Here is a 21,926-nt window from a genome sequence, read left to right as displayed (position 1 = left end):
TTTTAAAATTTAGACATTCCATAAACTTAAGCAGAGAGGAAAACTAAGGTAAATGCATTCTTTTTGTTTCTTTAGAAGCACACTATGCTAGTTAATTTTGTGTTCAAGGATTCATATTGGAAGCATTAAACCATGCATGGGCTTGGAGTCTGTGAGCCTAGATTCACATATTTAAGAATATAAAAGCAAACTGTGATCCGTGAATGTGGATGAAAACTAAAGGCTTACAGTTAATCACATACTAGTTTTTAAATTCCTACAGCTTAGAAGCCAGAAGTCATGGGTCTTTTAGATATTTCTGGACGTCCCACATGTATCTGAGCTGAGCAAACTCCTCATCATTCAGCTTCTGGTTGATAACACTGGCTAATCCCCAAGCATTCAGGATTGATGGAAGGCTCAGGAAGACTTCATTCTCCATACCATACATTCCCTTCATTATCGTTGACTCTGGAGGAGTCATGAATAGATTTTTCACCATGGATTCAATGAGATCAACCATACTTAATCCAATAGCCCAGCTGGTATAGTCTTTTAGCTTGATGCCCATCCTTCCAATTTTCACTGTCATTGTTCCCATTTCTGGATTCAGTTCCTAGAGACAAATACCTCCTATATTCACTCTATTCACACAGCCATGCTTGAGTTGTCCTCCCAAAATCCATCCATGGCAGATGCTGGGATGAATCCCAAGTGTTACACCCATAAGATAGCAAAATCTAGCAGAATCTGGATTAAGCCCACTTCCAATCACACCATGCTAGGTTAGTCCACTTAATTTCCAGGTAACATGTGGGTTAGAAACCATAGTTATGACACAATCAGGACTGTACTTAACTGATGGAGGAATAATGAATTTGAAGATATTCACATTCCTCTGCACCAGACTGAGGGCTCTGTCTCCACTGCTGGGAGACTCCTATAGTTACCACCACAATGTTAGAACTGGAGGTCACAGAGTCATCATTACTTGCCACAATTTTAGGTGTTTAAAGAAATAAGCTTCCATGTTGCAGATCCATTATTTCTCCCTGCAGTTTATCTTCCAGAACATCCACCAGTGCAAGTTCACTCACCAGAGACTTTCCCAGAATGCTGGTGGCACACGCCAGACCAAGTTGTGCAATACCCACTACAGTAATCCTGTTGTTTTGGACAATTGCTCTTCTTCTGCAACTGGTATAATCAGTTTTTCCTTACTAGTTGCCATTGTGCCCAGGAGAGAGATGTGAAAGTCATGTGAGAAAGACAATAAGGTAAATATTTTCTACTTATACACCAGAAAGAATTTGGCAAGTTTCCTCAACTCTCTAACATTGTTAGCCTTCAGTAAAAGGCCTATAAATGAAACCACTTTACCAAATATAAGGTCAGTTGTTAGCAGAGTTGGGTATGAGCTCAGCTCTCCTGGGTCCAATGCTCTTTCCACCATACTCTTATACTAACTAAAACATTTCTTAGTAAAACACAAAAGTGCTGGGGAGAGAAAACAGGAGCCAATATATTAAATTTTAAGATTAGGTAAGGAAAAAAAACACCTTGTACTTAAATAAACATATTACAATTAATACTCTAAGAAGATATGTAAAACAGGGTATATTTATTCAATCAGCATCTATTTGTTTTGCACACATTTATTAATCACCTACCATATGAAGACACAATACAAAATGTAGGAGATGTAATGATGAATAGATTAAAAGTTGTTCCTGCCCTCATGGAGTTTTTAGTTTAAGGACTAAGGGTCAACAATGAGATTGAGATAACACAATCTGGAGACTGGGCCACCCTGGAATAAAAATGTGACTGCTAACCCGGACCATTCTGGTTAACTAAAATTAACTGAGGAACTGAGATTTTATAGAAATAAAGTAAAAAATTGGGGCACCTGGGTGGCAAAGTCAGTTAAGCATCCAGCTTTGGGTCATGATCTTGTGGTCCATGAGGTTGAGTCCCATGTTGGGCTCCGTGCTGACAGTTCAGAGCCTGGAGCCTGCTTCAGATTCTGTGTCTCCCTCTCTCTCTGTCATTTCCCTGCTCATATTCTTTTTTATTCTCTCTCTCAAAAATAAGCATTAAAAAATAAATTAAAAAAAGAAATGTAAGTCAAAAATAGTTTCTAAGAGAAACTCAGGTGAATAGCCTCTGAAGTTTATTTCTCAATTTTTACAAAGAAATCCCTGCACCTTAACAACCACACATCCAAATGAGTTCTTCAATTTCTATATCAACCACCAACCCTCACTAAAATATACACGATGATGTCCCCAGTGACTTCTACTGGAGACAATCAATCTGAAATAAATATGAGATCTTCAAGGGAGATAAAAGTAGAAACTTTTAGGAATCTTTGAAGAATAGTAAGTACTTCAAATTTGCCAAATAAAGATCCAGGTCTGTATACATACCCACACTTTTCAAAGAGTTTTCTGAGCAATCATATCATTAAGGCTCTGGGATGTGAATATTTGATATCATTCTGGAGTGGCGATGAAAGCATTGGCTTTCCCAAATGGATTGCCTGAAAAGAAAATTCTTCTGCATAAGAGACGTACAGTAGAGTCAGATGACCCTGCAATCCGGCAGGCCTAGCTTCCTGGGCAACATAAACAGAACAGAGACGAGAGCCAAACACAGATATCACCTCGTGGTGGTACTTGGTTAAGATGAGCCCTGGGGGTGCCTAGAAAGTCCTATACTTTCTTTTCCTTGAACTCTCTAGTTTCCTAAACTGGAGAAGGAAGAAAGCAGAGCTACGAGGAACTAAGTTGCAAAAGGCAGCAGGATGCCAGATCAGCCTGAGCTGACAAGGTATCTCTAAAGCAGCAAAAAAAGTCAGAAGCAAGGGCGACAAGGATGAAGCTATCACAGAAAGCCAGAGCCCAAGGAAAACTTAGGAACAATGACCATTCTAGGACCCAGAGCCTTGCTGTGCCATGACAAGGACTGTTGGTGGTTTGGAAAGCTGCTTGCACACCAGGCTCCATGCTTACTGCTTTGTGTTACTGTCTGTTTAAGCCCTCACTGCTGATGACTTTCCATCTCTTCTGCACCTGACAATTTATCCCAGACTCATATGTCCAAGTACCTGTACTACCCTCCTGCACCTTAGACATGTCTTCACAGCACAGACCTTCTTTTCTATCATCTCCCTAAATCTTAATGGAGCTGTTTTCATATTTAATAAAATGACTTCTTCCTTTGTGAGTTCATCTTTCCTATTTATGGGTTTTCCAAAAGTACAACTGAAATCCAAGTGCCTCTTTGTTAAATAAGAGGGAAAATATGATATTTCCCCAGAGGGTACTTTTTACAAAAGGACTAGTGTACACAGCATGAATAGAAAACTGGAAATAACCTTGGAAGGAGGTTAAGGTCTTGGCTAATATTCCTCTTTTTATGCCCTGCTTGGTAATCATCAAAGATCTAGCACACAGTCCCCATAGGGCAGCCAGTAAAGAAAACTCAAAGGCAGGAACTATGATGTCAGATGACAGAGAAATCTATGATTCCTGGCCTGACTGCTTTTTTACAGTTTCTACAGACGTGTTACGTCTGCCTTACTCATCAGTCAATCCAGGCATGTGATAACAATTGCTCATCCAGTCAGTAAAATCAAGGAAGAGGTGGGAAAGTCAGCTACAAGCAAAGGTTGATATCCACTATTAACGCTGTGAGGCTGTTTAGCATCACAGCAGACATGACAAACAAAAGGGAGTTTAGAACAAAGAATCCCTAAATAGCAAAAAAAGGTCACAGAGGACAGTATATTTCCAGCTCTCCTCTCTCACTTGGTTCTTTGGACAGTATTTTAGCCACTTTCCTGATTACAAAGGCCATCTCTGATTAAAACAAAGAGAAAGGAAAACATGAGCCTGTTGTTGATGACAGCATTACACCTGTATGTTTGTGTAAGGTACACACACATTGGTGTGTGTGACTGTCTCTGGGCGTATGTGCATGCAAATGCATGATTGTGCACAAACACACTAAGTGCTTGAAACGAGGTCTGTAGGTTGTCATGTAGTAGCAGCTGTAGTAATAAGAACACCTCAGGCACACACTTGTTAGCCTCAGATTAAGTTTAAGATCCCTTGCTTTACATCCAACTCTTACGACTGACTTATCTGCTCCCCACCCCCTGCTTTGAGGATCCAGAATCCTTACTTCCTAGAATAAACGCTTTGGATGTCTCTTTTCCTTCCTCCAAATAGCCCTTCTATCCACCTAGGGGAGTTGCCAAGGTGCTTAGAGGAAGGGAAGCTTTTTCAAAAATACCTGGAGAAGGTTGAAGTGAGCAGACACGGAGACCTGGATTTCCTGGCCATTGAACAGCCTGCCTCTTGGTCTTCCCCACAGGTTTTAAAAGCAATTCCCTGCTTCTGTGGAAGGCCCACCTTGCCTTACCCACTTTGAAGCATCCATATTAACAAGCCTCTATCTGACACCATGCTGCCCTGAAGATATTATGGATCCTGGTACTTTTAGTTAAGAATCTCAGTCTCTAACAAGGGATCCAGACTCAGCAACATCTGGAAAGAGAAAAAGAAAGAATGGCAACAAATTGCTCCAAGCTGATGGTAGAGAGGAGCATTACTATTAATGGGAAATCACTGAATTTTGGCTTCAGTTAAGCCTGAAACATTAAGCGTCTTCTAATGTTTCTCTCTGTGGTAGTAAATTGACTGAGAATGGTGATTTTTTAACGGAGGATGTGATGAACCATTCAACAACAGCCTCAGTTCTTCAGCTGACCTTTTCTCTTCTACTGTTTATTTGCTATTTTAATACTCAGAGCTTTAGAAACACAACTCTTCTTTTTTTAATTTTAATTTTAATTCCAGCCAGTCAACGTACAGTGTCATATTTGTTTCAGGGGTACAATATAGTGATTCAATAATTCCATACATCACCTAGTGCTCATCGTGACAAGTGCATTTCCCCATTGCCTATTTCACCTATCCCCCCACTCACCTCCCCTATGATAGCCATCAGTTTGTTCTCTCTAATTAAGAGCCTATTTCAGGGTGCCTGGGTGGCTCAGTTGGTTCCACATTCGACTCTTAATTTCCACTCATGAGGTCATGAGATCAAGCACCACATTGGGCTCCATGCTGAGCATGGAGCCTGCTTGGGATTCTCTCTCTCCCTCTCTCTTCCTCTCTCTCCCCTCTCGCTGTACCTCCCCAACTCCCTCTCTCGAAGTAAATAAACATTAAAAATGAGTCTGTTTCTTGGGGTGCCTGGGTAGCTCAGTCAGTTGAGTGCTGGACTCTTGATTTCAGCTCAGGTCATGATCCCACATCAGATCAGGGATCAACCCCCACATTTATTCTCTCTCTCATAAGCCCTTGCTGAAGATTCTGTCTTTTGCCCCTTCCACTGCTTTCTCTCTGTCTCTCTCTCTGTCTCTCTTTCTTTCTCTCTCTCTCTCTCTCTCCCTCTCCCTCTCCCTCTCCCTCTCTCTGTCTCAAATAAAAAAATAAGAGTCTGTTTCTTGGTTTGGCTCTCAGTTTTCACTTGGTTTTTTTGTGCTATTTATTAACTTCCAGTTACTAGTGAAATCATGTGGTATCTGTCTTTCCCTGACTGACCTATTTTGCTTAGCATAATACTCTCTTGCTCCATCTATGTTGTTTCAAATAGCAAGACTTCATTCTTTTCTGTGATTAATATTCCAGTATATGTGCGTGTGTGTGTATTTGTGTGTGTGTATCACGTCTTCTTTTTCCATTTATCAATCAATGGACACTTGGGGCTGTTTTCCATATTTGGCTGCTATAAACATAGAGGTGCATGTATCCCTTTGAATTAGGAAACACAACTCCTCTTAACCAAACGTTTTCCCTGTAAAGTTTGCTAAGAATCCAAGCAAAGTGAATCATGATTCAGTGTCACTGTTCTCAAAGTTTCAATTTAACTTTATACTAGGATGGAAAAGTGGTATGATGTTTATTGGTGTGTCTCAGCTCATTGGTTGTAACATGAAATGGTATAATTTTTTCCAAACTCTGTTTCCCAACTGTGCTATGTTACTCTCCCTTCCTGATGGACAATATTTCCCTTAGTGACATCTTGGTCTGACTTCTTCTTGATTTTCCAATACCTTAGGTTATGGAAGGTTATTGAAGTGATAATATCCGTCTTCAATGAACCATACTTAGCATGAGGGAAGCAGACTCGTGGTGCATGGTGTAGGTATAGGTGATAAGGGCGGGGTTTTAATCTCTGTCTTTAAACATTTGGGGATTATTTGGAGGAAGATACAGAAGACTTGGACTCTATAATTTCAAAAGCTAGGTTTCAGTGAGAGATGTTTCCAGGAGACAGATTTAAACTCAATATATGGAATTTCTGCCTACAAATTAGTTGTTCAAAATAGAAAGGCTGACTTATAAAGTTGCGCATATTCCTACATCACATACAAGGTTGCTCAGGGAAGTAGTCTTCATTATTCCTTTTGTTCCTCCCCACTCACCCACACCTACCAGCCCAGCCAACATCTCCTCCATTAGGCAATCCTGCCAGGCCTACCTTGGATCTGTGTTCCTGTTAATGACTGTCCTCATACAACAGCCATCACTCATTGCCTTGAATCCTGGAGTAGCCCCTTACCCAGAACAGCCTCCTGACTTGCTTCTTCCACATTTGCCTTCCTACATCTTCCAACAACAGCCAGACTGGTGATTTTAAAACACGAATTACATTATGTCTGTCTCTGCCTGTAAAACCTCTCTGATCTCCATGGCATTTCAATGAAATCTGCATTTCTTACTACGACCACCAAGACCTACAGTGGTCTTGTCCCTGCTGATCTCTGTCTGAGGGTCTCCCATTTTACTAGCCTCTGAGACTAGTCCTCACCTGCCTCTCCAATCACAGGTCTCCTTGCTGAGTCCTGAATGTGACAAGCAAATCATTTCAGGTCCTTTGTACCTGCCATTCCCTGTGTCTGGAAAACCAGTGTGCACATGATCCACTTTCTTGTTCTGCATTGTGGGGCTCAAATGCCACCTCTTTAGAGGGCTTTTTTTCTTTCCAAGATGCCCACACTACTCTCTTGATCATTCTGAATCACATCACTCTATCTCATATTGTTTTAAAATAGCACTGAGTAGAATAGACTTCTCCCCTCATTCAGAAAATAACTATTAAGTGTTTACTCTGTTTCAGATGCTCTTTGAGGAAGTGGGAGTAGGTGAACATGAGAGCAAAATCCATGCCTTCTCAGAAGTCATGTTGTAGTTAACATTCTCCCTCAGAGTCTGAATTATATTCACTTTTTGTTTATCACCCCTCTCCTTCCACTAAACTCCAATGAGGCTGTGGTCTTGGGAGCCTTTTTGTTGCTGAAAGGGCACCACTAAATAACCATGGCCCAATAAATATTCAAAAGAATGAATAAATGAATAGACTTTTAATAGCATTCAAATTCCTTAGATTAAGACTTCTATCCATCAAAGCATCTAGTTTCCTTTTCTTAACCCAATGTCAAAGCTGAGAGGTTTTTTAAAAAATTTTTAATGTTATATTCATTTTTGAGAGATAGAGACAGAGACAGAGGGAGAGTGTGAGCAGGGAAGGGTCAGAGAGAGAGGGAGACACAGAATCAGAAGAAAGGCTCCAGTCTCTGAACTGTCAGCACAGAGCCCGACACAGGACTCAAACCCATGAACTGTGAGATCATGACCTGAGCCGAAGTCGGTCGCTTAACCAACTGAGCCACCCGGGCGCACCAAAGCCAAGAGGTTTTAAAGAAAATCTGGCCCCACACTATTTGAAGTACAGACAGGAGAACAGCAGCATCTGAGACCTAGTTACAAACGCGGAGTCTCGGGCCCCACTCCAGAACGCCTGGGTCAGAAATCCGCATTGGATGAGATCCCAGGTAATTCCTCTGCACAGAATTTGAGAAGCACTAAGACAGTCCATTTACCTTATGTTAGAGATAGTAAACCAAGCCCGAGAGAGCACCTGGACTGCTCAGGGAATAAGAACTTTTTCTCATTTGATTCGTCTTTCCTTTAAACCACAAAGCTTCCCAGGTATCATACTTGTAGTTCAGTAGGGGCCAGTGACCAAAACTTTGAGACCTGTGCAGTGACTCTAATGGTGAGTATTTCCAGACGCCTGGCCTTCAGGACCCCTGATGTCTGGCTACAAATGTGCCCAACACCCTCACATCTTACTCTGTTCAGCATCCCCTGTTGAGTGATTTCTGGAGGGGAGTGCTTTCTCTCAGAGGTCATTCCTTTGTGTACACAAACGTCCTATTTCCTCAAATATCATTTTATTCTCAACAGTCAGGAAGATCTCATCTGAAACTTGTTTTTTTTAAGGGAGGGTTGTTTTCAGCTCATCTTACAAGAGAATGCAAATGTTCTCTCTGCATCATTTCTGTGCATACGCCATCTCTGTGTCTGTACGGGCAGCTGCATTTCACCCCTTGGCCAGCAGAGCCCTGGCTTATGCTCTCTGGGCTGCTGTTTTCCTCTCTCCAGCCCCTCAGACTCTGTGATGCAGCAGAAGTTGTTTCTGTGACTGAGCAGAGTCTGATCTACCCGGTTCTTGCTGGGCTGTGGGGCTTCCTCTGCAGAGAAGCTGCTGGTGATGCGGTTTCGTTCCTAAGGTCTCCAGGAGAAGTCTAGCAAATAGCATTCCTTTGGTTTAATGCTTAGCAGGGAAAAGAGGACTTCCAAAGGTTGCATTTTATCTCTTGTAGGCAAATGTCTGCATTTGGGGCCTTTAGCCCTGGCCCTGTCTGAAGATGGCCCTGCCCCCTGCATAGCTCAGTACTGATGCACCTTATCTCACATCAAACCTCAGCACTAAAAGAGCAAGAGGAATCTACAATTATAAATGAAAAATCAATCTAAATTCCCACCTTGAGAAAGGTAAAACTGGTTCTTCTCTCGAGCAGACGGATTTGAAATACTTCAGTTAATACTGACCCAGGAGTACAAAAAATGAAGAGATATAATTTGCCTTTTCTTATTTTAGAGGCAAGAGCAGGAGTTTGGGAGCCAGATGGATTTGGGTTTGGAACACAGTTCTGCTGCTCTACCAGTACTGTGACCTTGAGCGTAATACTTAATCTCTCTGAATCAAGGATTCTGTATCACAATAAGGGATTAATCCACCCCCCAGGGACACGTTAAAGCCTCCCAAGCCTCCTGGGATACGGTGGCATCAATAGACAGTAGATGCTTTTGCTGCTGTGATTATTAGCAACAGCAGCCCTTAATGGTGCATGTAATGGTGTATATATATGCCAGGTATATATAGATAGATAGATAGATAGATAGATAGATAGATAGATAGATGATAGATAGATAGATAGATAGATAGATAGATAGATAGATAGATGCCACATGCAGCCACTCAGATAAGTGGCTGTGAACCTGGGATTTAAATTGATTTCAAACATGTCCAAGTATATACACAATGGATGTGGATAATCAGTCAATAGGGAAAGGTAATTAGCAAATCCCTGAACTATGGCTCTGCCTGCAAGCCCAATAGACAATTACCTGCTGGCTCAGAAGGCCACATCTTGAGGTGACAGTATTGGCTGATGCGGTCCTCGTCTGAGCAGGACAAGGCCCAAGCTGGGGTGGTGACCTGGGCAAAACCTCAGTATATCGGTAGACATGAAACAGGATTGAAATTCTGAATCAGTATCTCCGGGGTTAGAACCCTGCTATCTGAGCCTTCCCCTGTGATTTCTATGCACACAAACTTTTGATCATCTCTGGTTAAAAAAAAAAAAAAAAAAGCTTCCCAGTACCAGACAGCACTAATCCAAGAGAAGTGGCCTTGGTCAAAACAAATAAACATACGAAACAACGAAACAGCATGAGTCAAAGCATTTCCCCACAATCTTATCCGCCTTTTATATGTAGCCCACTCTCCATTTCCTGACAACTTATTCAGCATTAAGGACTTTCTGCAATGTGCAGAAATTGCCTATCCCTTTTATGACTGACTTTTATATATTTTCCCATCTTGTGAAATTCTAGTAAACTTTATATAACATGCAAAACAGATACAATTAGTACCAGAGAAGCAGACAGGAATTTACTCTCTCAACTCTACATCGTTAGTTGCCACATAATTGGCTATCAGTCAATTACCAAGTATTTCCTAAGCATCAAAACCAGCCAACTGTCTAGGGAAAAATAAGGTCCAACACCTTTTTCCACAGATTTTACATTCTAGTATAGAAGAAGGAAATGCAAAGAAAAAGTAAATATTAAAAGAGTTACTACTGAAAATGAAAATAATGATAAGATAGCAACAACAATATCCATTCACTGAATGCCTCCTATAAATCAGAAACCATCCCACATGTTTATATAAATTATACCTGATTCTTGCAACAGCAATACAAGAGAGGAACCATCTCCTTATGTTACATAAGAATCTGAGGCTCAGAGAGGTTAAGAAATTTGTTCAAGGTCATATGGCAAAAAATGGAAAGTCTGAAGTTCACACTTCTAAAGATATTACTTTTTTAAAATTAGGAGAATGGAGAAAGAATTCTCCGTGATACCAATATACTGCCAGGTCATCTCATCCATACTGACATGGGGGATGAGGTTGAGAACTTGGTCAAGGGCATGAAGTTAACAAGAACTCAAGTATCTTTTCTGCAAACTGGAAACCCCTCCATTCAAAGTGTACAGTGTCACACTTATCTATTCAGTACCAGACAATTACAGCTCAGCAACTTTCTGTCCTCTTCCTCACCTCCTTCCTTTCTTCCACACCTCCCAGCCCCTCCCACATCAGTCAATAAGCCTCAAAATAGAATATATTTAAACCAAAGATTCCTGAATATGTTTGGTCTATGGACCATGTCATCCAGCAAATGTGTTATGCTTTCTCATGCAGCACTGCATCTGCCTGGGCAAGTCCCTGCCTAGAATGCCAGTCATGCCCATCTTGGGTAGGTAGACCTCATTTCATGGCCTGTCCAAATATGTGTCTCTAGATGAAATTCTTTACCAATACACCTATGCCAAGTTAATCTTTCCTCCATCTGTGCCTTTACAGCTCCTCCTACTTTGCTTCATCAATACACTAGATTTTAAACTCCTTGAGGGTAAAAACTATTTTTGATTCATTCTTTATGAATTTAGGACCAAGAATTAACAGGTGCTCAAAAGCACCTGGATGGCTGATGGAAAGATGGGCATAGTTTTGCCTCAATCTTTAGAGGACCCCAGAAGGTGCCAGCAGTATAGAAACAATCTCCTACTGAACAGTTGGCAGAGTCAGCCATGTCCAGACCTGGAGATTCAATGAGAGGAGATCATGGCCTTGGGAGAACACTGTCAGAATCCCCAAGGGAGCACGAGGGACTGTCAACATTACTATTATTAATTAAAAGATTTTATGGATTGTGACTATGGCAAGGAACACTTTTGCCATTAGAAAATAGGTATCTTACAGGTTTACTAGATAGAATTCCTCAGAAAGCTAGTGTGTTTTCAAACATCTGGTCTTTTTCTATTAACTTCAGTAAAAAAGCTCCCAGCCTCTCTGACATTCCCTCCCCAACACCCTCACAATACACAGACCATCTCCCATTCTCACTGATCACTCTTGTGTCATCTTCTCTTTAATAAAAGCTGCTCTTGGGATGGAATGTTTTACCAATTATTAGTAACTTAGCGTGGACTGGAATAACTCATTCCTATGGGTAACTCTCCAGGCTGATTTGACATCAGTCAGTAACAACATGGCATGAACTTAAAGTAACTTAGAATAAATCCCCAAGGAGTTGCCAGCCTAGAAAACAGGGCTTTGGACTCTACAAAGGACTTAGAGCTCAGAAAAGGAAGAATGGTGGGGAAGTTCTCCATGGAGTGTCTCAAAATATCTGAAGTAGGTGGTCACCTAGCCCAATATTATTGTTCTCCTTGAAACAATTGCTGATTATGATGCTAGGCTATGTTAGGCACTTAAATGAGCATAACTTATGATCCTCACAATAATCCTATAAGGTAACTCATCCTATTTATCATGTTTGTCTCAATTTTAGGGTTTCTTGACCCCGATCAACTGTACTAGCACCCTCCCCAAACATCTTGTATTATTTCTCAATAGTATTTATCACAAATTTACTTATAGGGTTGTCTATTTAGCTGTATAATATCGTCCTAAGAAGGTTTTAGACTAAGAAGATATTAGACACTAGATTCAAAGTCCATTAAGATAATGATCATATCTGCTTTATTTTTATCTATGGCTCTATGCCTAGCAACTAGCATCATCCCTGCCTCAAAAGAGGTATCCAATGAAAATCTTTGATTCATCAATGATTGAAGTGAACAAATATCATATAACTGTTACTAAACCACTTTACAAAGGAAGTCAAGGTCACGGTCAAGTTTTAACAGCTTGAAAGTAGCTGAACTTGTTCTCCCCGGTGTGTTTGACTCCCAAGCCCATGCACTTTTGTCTACTCACTGCCCCTCTTTCGGCTTCAGGTAGGAACATACTTGTTAATGGGGTATCAGCCACCTTATTTCTCCTAATCCTAATCCTCCCCCACAAAAATATAGACAAATGTCTTTTGAAGTCTACAATAGAATCTTACTCAGATGTTTGTATAGGCCAGCTACTATGATTAGATCAAGAGACCTTCTAAAAGAAAGCCAAATTTATTACTATATGATTTTCTCTGTTGTTTTTCTGAATAAAGAATGACAACTGGATTTAAAGATTAAAAGAAATCAAGATAAGAATAGTTCTAGAAAGCAGCCATTCAGGAGGCACTCTACAAGCAAAAAACCAGTTTGTGGCTTGGAGATAAAGCATGGTGTGTGTATGCAGTAACTGCAGGAAGTATCCTGGAGGGTTCAGAAGAAAACACTGACACTCCATAGAGGCCCTGGGCTTGGGGTTCCAGAGCTTGGGCCAGGGCATCAGATGACATGAGTGAGCCCCAGATCCTCCTATGTCATGATGATCAACCCCGCTGAACAAAGTTGTCCTGAGAACTGAAAGATATGCTATATTTGGAAAGTGCTTATAAAAGCCTTCTTAAATGTGACAAGCTGAAGGCTGACAAAACAAAGACTGGGAAATGGCCATGATATTTTCTTGAACTGTCCAAACTCACAAGAAGCTCATGACATGTTTGAAGAGAGAGAACCAGGACTTATAAAGAATCCTGATATTTTAGTATCTGGGACCAGTAAAGCCATACGGTATTTTAGTCTAAGAATCATTTTAGGCTTGGTTGCTGCAGACTTTGCCTGCTGTAGAAAATAACGCTCACAGAATCTATCAGCTTCCTAGTTAGCTCCAAGAGCAAGTTAAAAAGCCATTGGTATCATTAGCAGCACAAACTTAGATTTAAGCAATTTGTAAGCGGAAGAGAGTATCTAATTTGCACATAACTGATGGCAGGAAAATGAAAGATAAGTTCATAATATTTTAGCTGACTCTGCAGTACAGCTTGGCTTTTATTTTTATTTCCCTCAAAATTAAAAGGAACAAAAATATGAGCACAATGATTTCACTGCCTGTGGACATGATTCTTTGCCCTGTACTCAACCCTCTGCATGATCTGGACCCACCAACCTCCCAGGACTCCAGGCTCACCTGTGAGGGGTTCACTGATGGAAACACCTGTCCTTGGTACCTTCTGCCTTCTGCATCCCCAGCTCATGGTGTCCCTCATCCAATCACTCATGAATTTTCATCCAAATAGGTAACTTTCAGGTGTTGGGAGATGTTGATGAATGTGATGGTCATGGACACCTACATCAGGGACTATGTATCCTAACACACAACTGCTGTAAACACAGCCAAGTGCTTCTCTCTCCAGTTTCCATCAGTTGATATCCTGCCCCTCTTTTCCAAATATTACTTATTTTTTCATGTATTTTCTAAACTCTCCAATGGGGTACAGCTCTCCTATTTGCCTGTACTTTCTCCTAACATTTCATAGCTACTATTGCCTGTTAAGGGCTACACAGCGAGTGCTGGACTAAGTGCTGTAGACAGGTTATTAGATTTAATTTTCAAAATAACATTATGAAGTAGATAAGGTCATGAAACCCAAGTTTACCAAAGATGACACTTAGTGCTTAGAGATGCACTCTGCCCAGGCTCACTCCGTTCCAAGTGCTGGAGGCTGGCTTCAGAGCCAGGCAGCAGCCTGACACCACAACCTGGGCACTCCATCATTATGGCTCTCTGCACCCACATTTTATCACCATCATCCTTGTCTCCTCTCATCCTCTGGCCCTAGTCTGAGAGTCTCCTGAAGGTAAGGCTTATCTCATTCCCCTCTCATCCTACCTTGCCAGTCCCATACCGCCTCCTTGCCCAGTGGGACTAGCCACTGAGTCAATATTTGCCAGATTTAATTGAATTCCACAGATACCCAATTTAAATTCCATGATCTATTCTTAAACCATGTAGATGACCTTTTGAGTTCTTATAACACATCAGCTCACTTTGTACTTCAATATTTGGTGGTTTCATTTGCATAAACGCCTTGGCGTTTGTGTCTCCAGATATTTTATCATGCTGGAAAGCTAGCTGCGGTTGCTTTTATTCGCTCATCTGCAGTTACAGAAAGTGAGGAAGGAGTCTGACTTGTCCAGGGGGCTGGAAAACATTTCAGAGAATAAACAGATCTATGAAAAGACTTCTGGATTTTACAGGAGGGTACAACTCAGGAAATGCTTTGAGCAGAGGTCTCTGCAGACTCAGCTTTTTCAGTGATGGGTCATTGGATGGCAGCCTCCATCACCACCATCAGAAGGCCTGAGGGGCAGAACCCAACCCTCCCAGCTGTGATTTCCTTATTAACAATTCTCACCACAAATCCTTTGTAGAAGTATTTGGTACTTTTAAGTCAAGTTGTAGGAAGGTTATTTGAACATTGATCTTATATAATAATTCCTGATCTCTAATGAAGGCCTTCACTGAGACTGAAAAGATGTTGTTCCCAATAACTATATAGTTCACACAGACTTCAAGAATCTATTTCCCCTGGGAGAAGACAGGCACAAGTGCTGGTGCAAGTGGGTACAAGCAATACCACTGCCCTGAGGATTTTAGCAGAATCATGTAGAAGTCAACCTTTTATCCATAATTTTGGCAGAACTATAAGTTACCTGGATCTCTGGAATGAAATTCTTAAAGTCACTAAACTTATATGTTTACTTACTGTATGAAATTATTTGGTTACTGGCAATATGAATAGGTAGGTAGGTGTTAACAGTGGGAACATGAGCTTAAACTGCATTTTCTGTACCATCACAGGCATCGAGGCCAAAGGAATGAGCAATAGCACTGAGGTGCTGCCACCCAGGTTCCCAGTATCCAACTCCCATCTTATTCACTTCTGGCAAGAAGTGGCTGCTTGGGAATTATGTAAGACCCATGAGAGAAACAAATGTGAACTCATTAATATAGGGCAAGGGGATGAATACTCTAGTAGAGGAGGAAATGCCCAATACTAAGAACATGAATGAATACAATTTTGTGCAGTCATACACTAGGCTATGACATTACATTGAGATACATGAACACTCCTACACAACAACACAAAGAAATCTCACAGACAAAATGTTGAGTGAACTCTCTGACAAACAAAAGAATACATGTAACTGAATGATTCCATTTACATGAAGTTTGAGAACAGGTAAAATTATTCTAGAGAGGATGGGAAAGGATGAACCTCAAGGAAGGGATATGGAAGCATTAGATCTGCTGATAAGTAACTATACGATTTCACATTTCAATATTTTTGCACATACTATTTCCAGCCTATAATATGGTCCCCTCTCTTGTCTGCCTGGGGGAAATTGGCTCATTCTTTAGAACTTAGCCCTGGGAAGACACTCATAAGACCCTTCCTTAACCTCTATGAAATAATCCCTGGTAACTGGTTACCAAAAACTACTAACAGTTTTTATTTGGCAAGACAGAACCAAAGTCTGAGGAAAATGAATAATAAAGAATATCTACTTTTCACTAGATAATTTATTATTGTATGGATTTCCTCTTTAAAATAGAAGTTAGGGGGGAAAAAGTAAAAGGGAAAGTTAAGTGCCTGAGATACCACTTTACTATAAATTAGGAATAAAGGAGCAGGCACTCTAACCCCCCCTAGGAGCTTCCTTCCTCTCACCTACCCCAATCCAGAGACCACTTTTGCTTTCTTAAGAAGACATTGAGCAAAGCTAAATTAAGCTGGGGTATGGCAAGTAAAGAAGGAGTTAAAATCTGTAGGTTGATCATAGTAAGGCTCTCATACAAAGTTACAGTAAAGTTCCTTTCTTTTTAGTTTTTTTTTTTTAACTTTTAATATTCATTTATTTTTGAGAAAGAGTGTGAGTGGGGAAGGGGCAGAGAGAGAGGGAGACACAGAATCTGAAGCAGACTCCAGGCTCTGAGCTGTCAGCAAAGAGCCTGATGTGGGGTTCAAACTCACAAACCATGAAATCATGACCTGAGCTGAAGTTGGTGCTTAACCAACTGAGACACCCAGGTGCCCCATGTTACAGTAAAGTTCTTATAGGTGAGCAGAGACCATGAAACACAATACTCAAAAAGAACAGAATTCACTTACTACCCAGGTAAAAGCAATAAGTCAAATCTCCCCAGACTGACTCTCCTCTACATTCACTCTGTGGTCCCTCATGTCTACACTGTGTGATAAAGGCATCCTTCTATGATGAAACAGGGAAAATTGCTATAAAATAATATGCTTTCAACCTTGAAAGCAGAGGATCTGACTTTGGAGATCTGGGGATATTTTTCTGAAATAGGATACGCAATTGATTATGGGTAGCATAAATTTAATGTTACCATAAACTACAAACCACAGCTAAGATATTGTTTTCTGGACTCCTCCATTCTAATCTGAAACTGGTCTCCTAGCAAAACAGGCAAACTGTTTTCATTCAACCCCGAAACAGAGATTTATTTTGCATTTACTCTATGTAGTGTATCAAAATAATGAATAGTGCTAGTTTCATCACATGTATGTTCTAATAAATTATGAACAGGAGGAAATGAAAACAAAGGAACAAGTATGGAATTTCATATGAAAGGGTTGTGGTTCAAGTCACATCTCTACTATATTTTGTAACATGATCCTGAGCAAGTCAGTGTGTCTCTGTAACTCTAGTTTCCTCTTCATGATATTGGATCAACAACAGTGAAGAACAGGTGTTCAGGGACACCCAAAGCAATGACAGATTACAACACATATTGCACAGTAGACCCTTAATATAGACTTGACTCTCTTTTATACATTTTCTTCCTATGATATGTTAGCATGTGTATTAATCATAAAACTACTATTACCTTCCACCTAACCAACCAAGGAGTCTGTCAAATATAAACATATTAAGGAGTCAATATGATGTAATTGTTCAGTTTGGGTGGGAAATAATACAATTAAAATCTCAGTTACTCTTTGTTTTCAGGAAAATTATTTTATCTCCATAGGTTTAGTTTATCCTCCTTTTCAGAAATTAGGGGGATAAAACCATCTTCTCTTTTTCAAAAAGTATTTTTATGTTTATTTATTTTTGAGAGTAAGAGTAAGAGAGAGCATGAGCAGGGGAGGAGCAGAGAGAGACAGAGACACAGAGTCTGAAGCAGGCTCAGGTTCTGAGCTAGCTGTCAGCACAGAGCCCAACATGGGGCTTGAACCTACGAACCATGAGATCATGACCTGAGCCGAAGTTGGACGCTTAACTAAGTGAGCCACGCAGATGCTCCTAAAACCATCTTCTCTTAAGGGATGATGTGAGGATAGTCTAGGCAACACCCTGCTTAAGAAGTCACTGAGTAAGCATTTGTTCTGCTCTTTCCTTCCCTTAAAAATTGATGTGTTTTGCGTTTTTAAAAATAATTTTCTGAAATCCACTGAGATAATTGGAGACACCTCAGAATAGAAAGCCATCAAGAAAGACATCCAAAGTAAGGGGGTAAAAAGGAAGAAAAGCACAAAGCTTGACTCTGTTTTCTGAAGGAGAACCACCCTCGATAAACTCTTGCTAAAAACACAAACACTCTCTGGTGACCGGTCAGATGCCAAATGTTACCTTGTAAATTATCTAGCACTCAACATATTATGGGGATTCCTCTTAAGATGTGGCCTTTCTCATCCTTTTCTCCAGTGGACTTTTTCAGCAAAGACCAGGCGCTACTCCAGCACCCACTTACATGGCAGCTGCTCAGTGTCAGGAAATGAACACACAGACCTCCTGACAGTTTGTTCCCATCACTGCATTTAAGCTTCAAACCAACTCCCAAGGTCTTTTTGTATTCTTTGTGACTGACCCAGCCATTCATGCTTAAGTGTATCTACTGTAGAGAAACTCCTGAGTATGTATGCCAGGCAATATGCTCAAAACATTTCATGGGTAGGGCTGAATTATGTCCCCTCTAAATTCATGGGTCGAAGCCCTAACCCCCAGTATCTCAGAACGGGAACTTATTTTGAAATAGAGTCGTTGCTTTGAGAAGATGAGGTTACACTGAAGTAAGGTAGACCCCTGAAACAGGAAGATTGCTATTCCTATAAGAAAAACACCACATAGACAAACACACACATACACAGGGAGAGCACCACCCGAGACGGCAGTGATGCTACCACAAGCCAACGAGCCACCAGAAGCTGGGGGAGGGGCCTGGAACAGATCTCTTTCCTCGTATGTCAGAGGGAGAGCCGCCTTGATGACACCTTAATTTGAACTTCTGGCCTCTAGAATGGCAACATGATGAATTTCTGTCATTCTAAGCCACCCAGCAGTGCTACTTTGTAGCACATCAATATAGGCGCATACTCAGTATGCACTGGTTCAGCTGATGAGCTGTCAAAGCATTGAGCCAGTTTTCCTCCAGTTAGTAGGATGATTTATGCCACTGCTCTGAGTCTTTTAGGCACCCCTGGCCTCCCGGGCCACCCTAATTCCTTTCCTAGGACCCATGGTCTTCCCCTCCATGATACAAAAGTAAAGGTTTAAGGCCTCATGAACTCAGCAAACTACATCTTTACAGCTTCCACCACCCACTTAGCCTGGTTTACTCTCCCACTGCAAGAGGCTGAAGGATACTAACATTCTCCTCAGCTCACCACTTCCTCACTGCACCTTAAATTCTCTTCACATTGCAAGGATTTTACCCCTAACCTCTCTGGAGAACAAGATGTTTACATATTAACCATCATGACAATGGAATAAATATCACAAATCTATACAATTCTCTCTAGTTCCTAGTTCCCATTAAAAAGGAAATCCTGAGGTTAAGGGTGAGTTGAAACTCACCTGCCCAATGTTTTAGACCTAAAGATCTAATAAAATATTCCTAATTGTGTCCATTCACTGATTTTCCATCTCCAGTGGCATTTTCCATCTCTTGTGTCAGCAGCCCCACCGAGGAGCCATTCCCACACAGAATTTCGTTACCAAATAGCATAGGACATACACGTTCCTGTCTCCAGACATCCACAGAAAGCATGGACAGAGATGCTGCCTCTGTTAGTATAGGGCAGGAAAACTGTGATGCTGCCTGACACAGGAATAAAATGTTACAGGCTGCACCTTCATGGTGGGTAACCCTCTCCTGAACTGATGCGATCCTGTGTTTGCCCCACACTGGATCAACATCTCACTATACTCTAAGAGGAAACTGTTTTGGAGATACTTCGTCATAAGAAGTCACTACTGCCTAGCTGAAATAGTCATCCATGCAGGCTTGTGATAACACCTGTGTAGGAAGGGTGTGGATATCAGCTACAGCTTTAGTAGGAGCCCTGACTTTCTAGAAAGATTATATTTCAGAACTTGTATTCATGCATTTCAGTTGCCATGGGCACTGGCAGCTGTGTGGGTAGAAAGCAGCAGATTTTAAGCTAAGCAGCCAAAGGAGACCTTTGATTAAGGCAGATCTCAGCTTGCTTAATGAGTAACGATAGACCCTAAATCCAATACACTATCTCTTTGAGGGAGTTGTCAATGAAGTTTATTTGCTTCCAATGACATTTCTTAAGTCACGTTTGTTGCATAAATGAATGGTTCAATTAATGGGTTTAGATTGAGGGACTGTCTATGATAGGCATTTTGCCAACAGGCAGAGATGTGAAAATGAATAAAATACGGCTTCTTCCCTCATAGATCTCACTCTTCAGCGAAAAAGGAAGGTATACTGATGGTACTTTTTTAAATAGACAAGTTTTATGTCCTAAAAGAGAAACCATTCCTGGGAGAAGCCAGTGTCAGACAAGGCTGTAAAGGGGGCAGTGATACTGAAGCTTAGTCCTAGTGGAAGAATGGGCTTTGCTCCAATACATTTGAAGATCAAGAGCATTCCTGGAAGAAGGAACAGTGCATAGAAAACCTCGTCATGAAAGAGAAAGATCCTCCAGGAATGCAAGGAATATTTCTCATTCAGACAAATAGTTCTAGCATTACTCAAGTACCAGTCAGTAATGCCTTTAATATCTGGCAGTCTTAATCATCTGAAACATGGCCACAAATCTGCAAAGGGCTCCTCAACAGGGGCACAAACTATGACGAAGTCCATGCACTTGATTTCTTTGTGAAATGGTGACACCACCTTCAGAGCAAAAACCTAGTTAGGTAAATGCTTCCTGTGACATCAAGTTTACTCACTTGACAAACACAGTTTTCAACAATCTTTTGGAGCATATATGAGGAAAAACATTAAGCTGAGAATAAGAAAAATAACCAGAAAAGTGCAGAAATCTAGTTACCATCTTACTAACCTTTCTCTTCCCCCAATAAAAACACATCCAACTCAGAGCATATGACAGGGAAGTGTAACACCCGAGATTTGTAATGATCCTTCTGGCTAGGAGACCATTATGATTCCAAGTCTGTAGTTTGTTAAAGTAAGGTAACAGGCAATGACTCCACAGTTTATCATCAAAACCGCCTAACCATTAAAAAGTCTGGCTTCTTCAGGGTGCATAGTTTTTACTCATTTTTAAACATGTTCGAGGAATTATCCATTTCCGAAAGGCCTGGCAGGAAAACTGAGACATCAGTATATTTTCACTCACCTCATGACGAGAGAAGCAGATATTGGCTTCCTTATCCTATGATTCTTTTGTGTGATGAACAAAGTCACTGGGTTAAGCAGAAGGCAGTTCATATAGTTGAAATGCATATTTTATTTAGACATACGGAGGCAAAAATACACCAAATTTAAATTGAAAATCATGTGAAGGCATTGAGCAGGATTTTAAAGAGATGAAACTACACTCTGAAATACTTGAAGAGGCTGCTCATCTAAGGACAGGAGCTGGGAGTTAGGCTAGTGGTAGGTTTTGACTCTCCTTACACGTTTCTGCAAAGATGCAGAAAAGCACAAACATGCAATATTAATCACACACTACAAACCCATGACATCTAGTATGGTTTACATTCAAAGAAAAACAGAACTGTATCTCAACTCTAATACCTGTTAAAATTTTAACACATCTGTGAGTTTGCTTTATTCTGAATCACGGTTTAATCTCTAGAAATGGATTTATCTATCTAGCTTTTGGATAACTTTGAAATTCAAATGAACTAAGTCTGTGTAAAAGCATGAGCCTCATGCTGTGAATTTCTCTTTCCTACAGGAGACTTTAGAGAGCAAAGATGACACCTGGGAAAACTTCTGCCACGAGTCTTTGTTCTCCCAGTTTCACAGGGCTCTTCTGAGATTCACGATCATATATGGTAAGTGCTGGCACATATGCAAATGATCAAAGTAATTGTCATTATTCTATGCATTTAAAGCTCCAGGAAACAATTCCCATCTTAAATTGTCTTTCCATAGGAGGAAATCATTAGAGAGCATTTCTGTTTTAAAAATAGGTACCAAAGCTCTTCTTCAGTTAAAAACCTGACTCATTTCTCGAGTTACAAATATAA

At 40.7% G+C, this 21,926-nt stretch overlaps 1 pseudogene; it reads right to left on the bottom strand.

Moving 5' to 3' along the window:
• Nucleotides 1-256: 256 nt before the first annotated feature.
• On the bottom strand, nt 257-1,210 carry LOC115289183 (annotated as a pseudogene).
• Nucleotides 1,211-21,926: the final 20,716 nt, after the last annotated feature.

Source organism: Suricata suricatta, chromosome 4 (genome assembly GCF_006229205.1).
Source record: "Suricata suricatta isolate VVHF042 chromosome 4, meerkat_22Aug2017_6uvM2_HiC, whole genome shotgun sequence".
Taxonomy (NCBI): domain Eukaryota; kingdom Metazoa; phylum Chordata; class Mammalia; order Carnivora; family Herpestidae; genus Suricata; species Suricata suricatta.
Note: the sequence above shows the minus strand (reverse complement) of the source record. Positions and strands in the feature narration are given on the sequence as shown.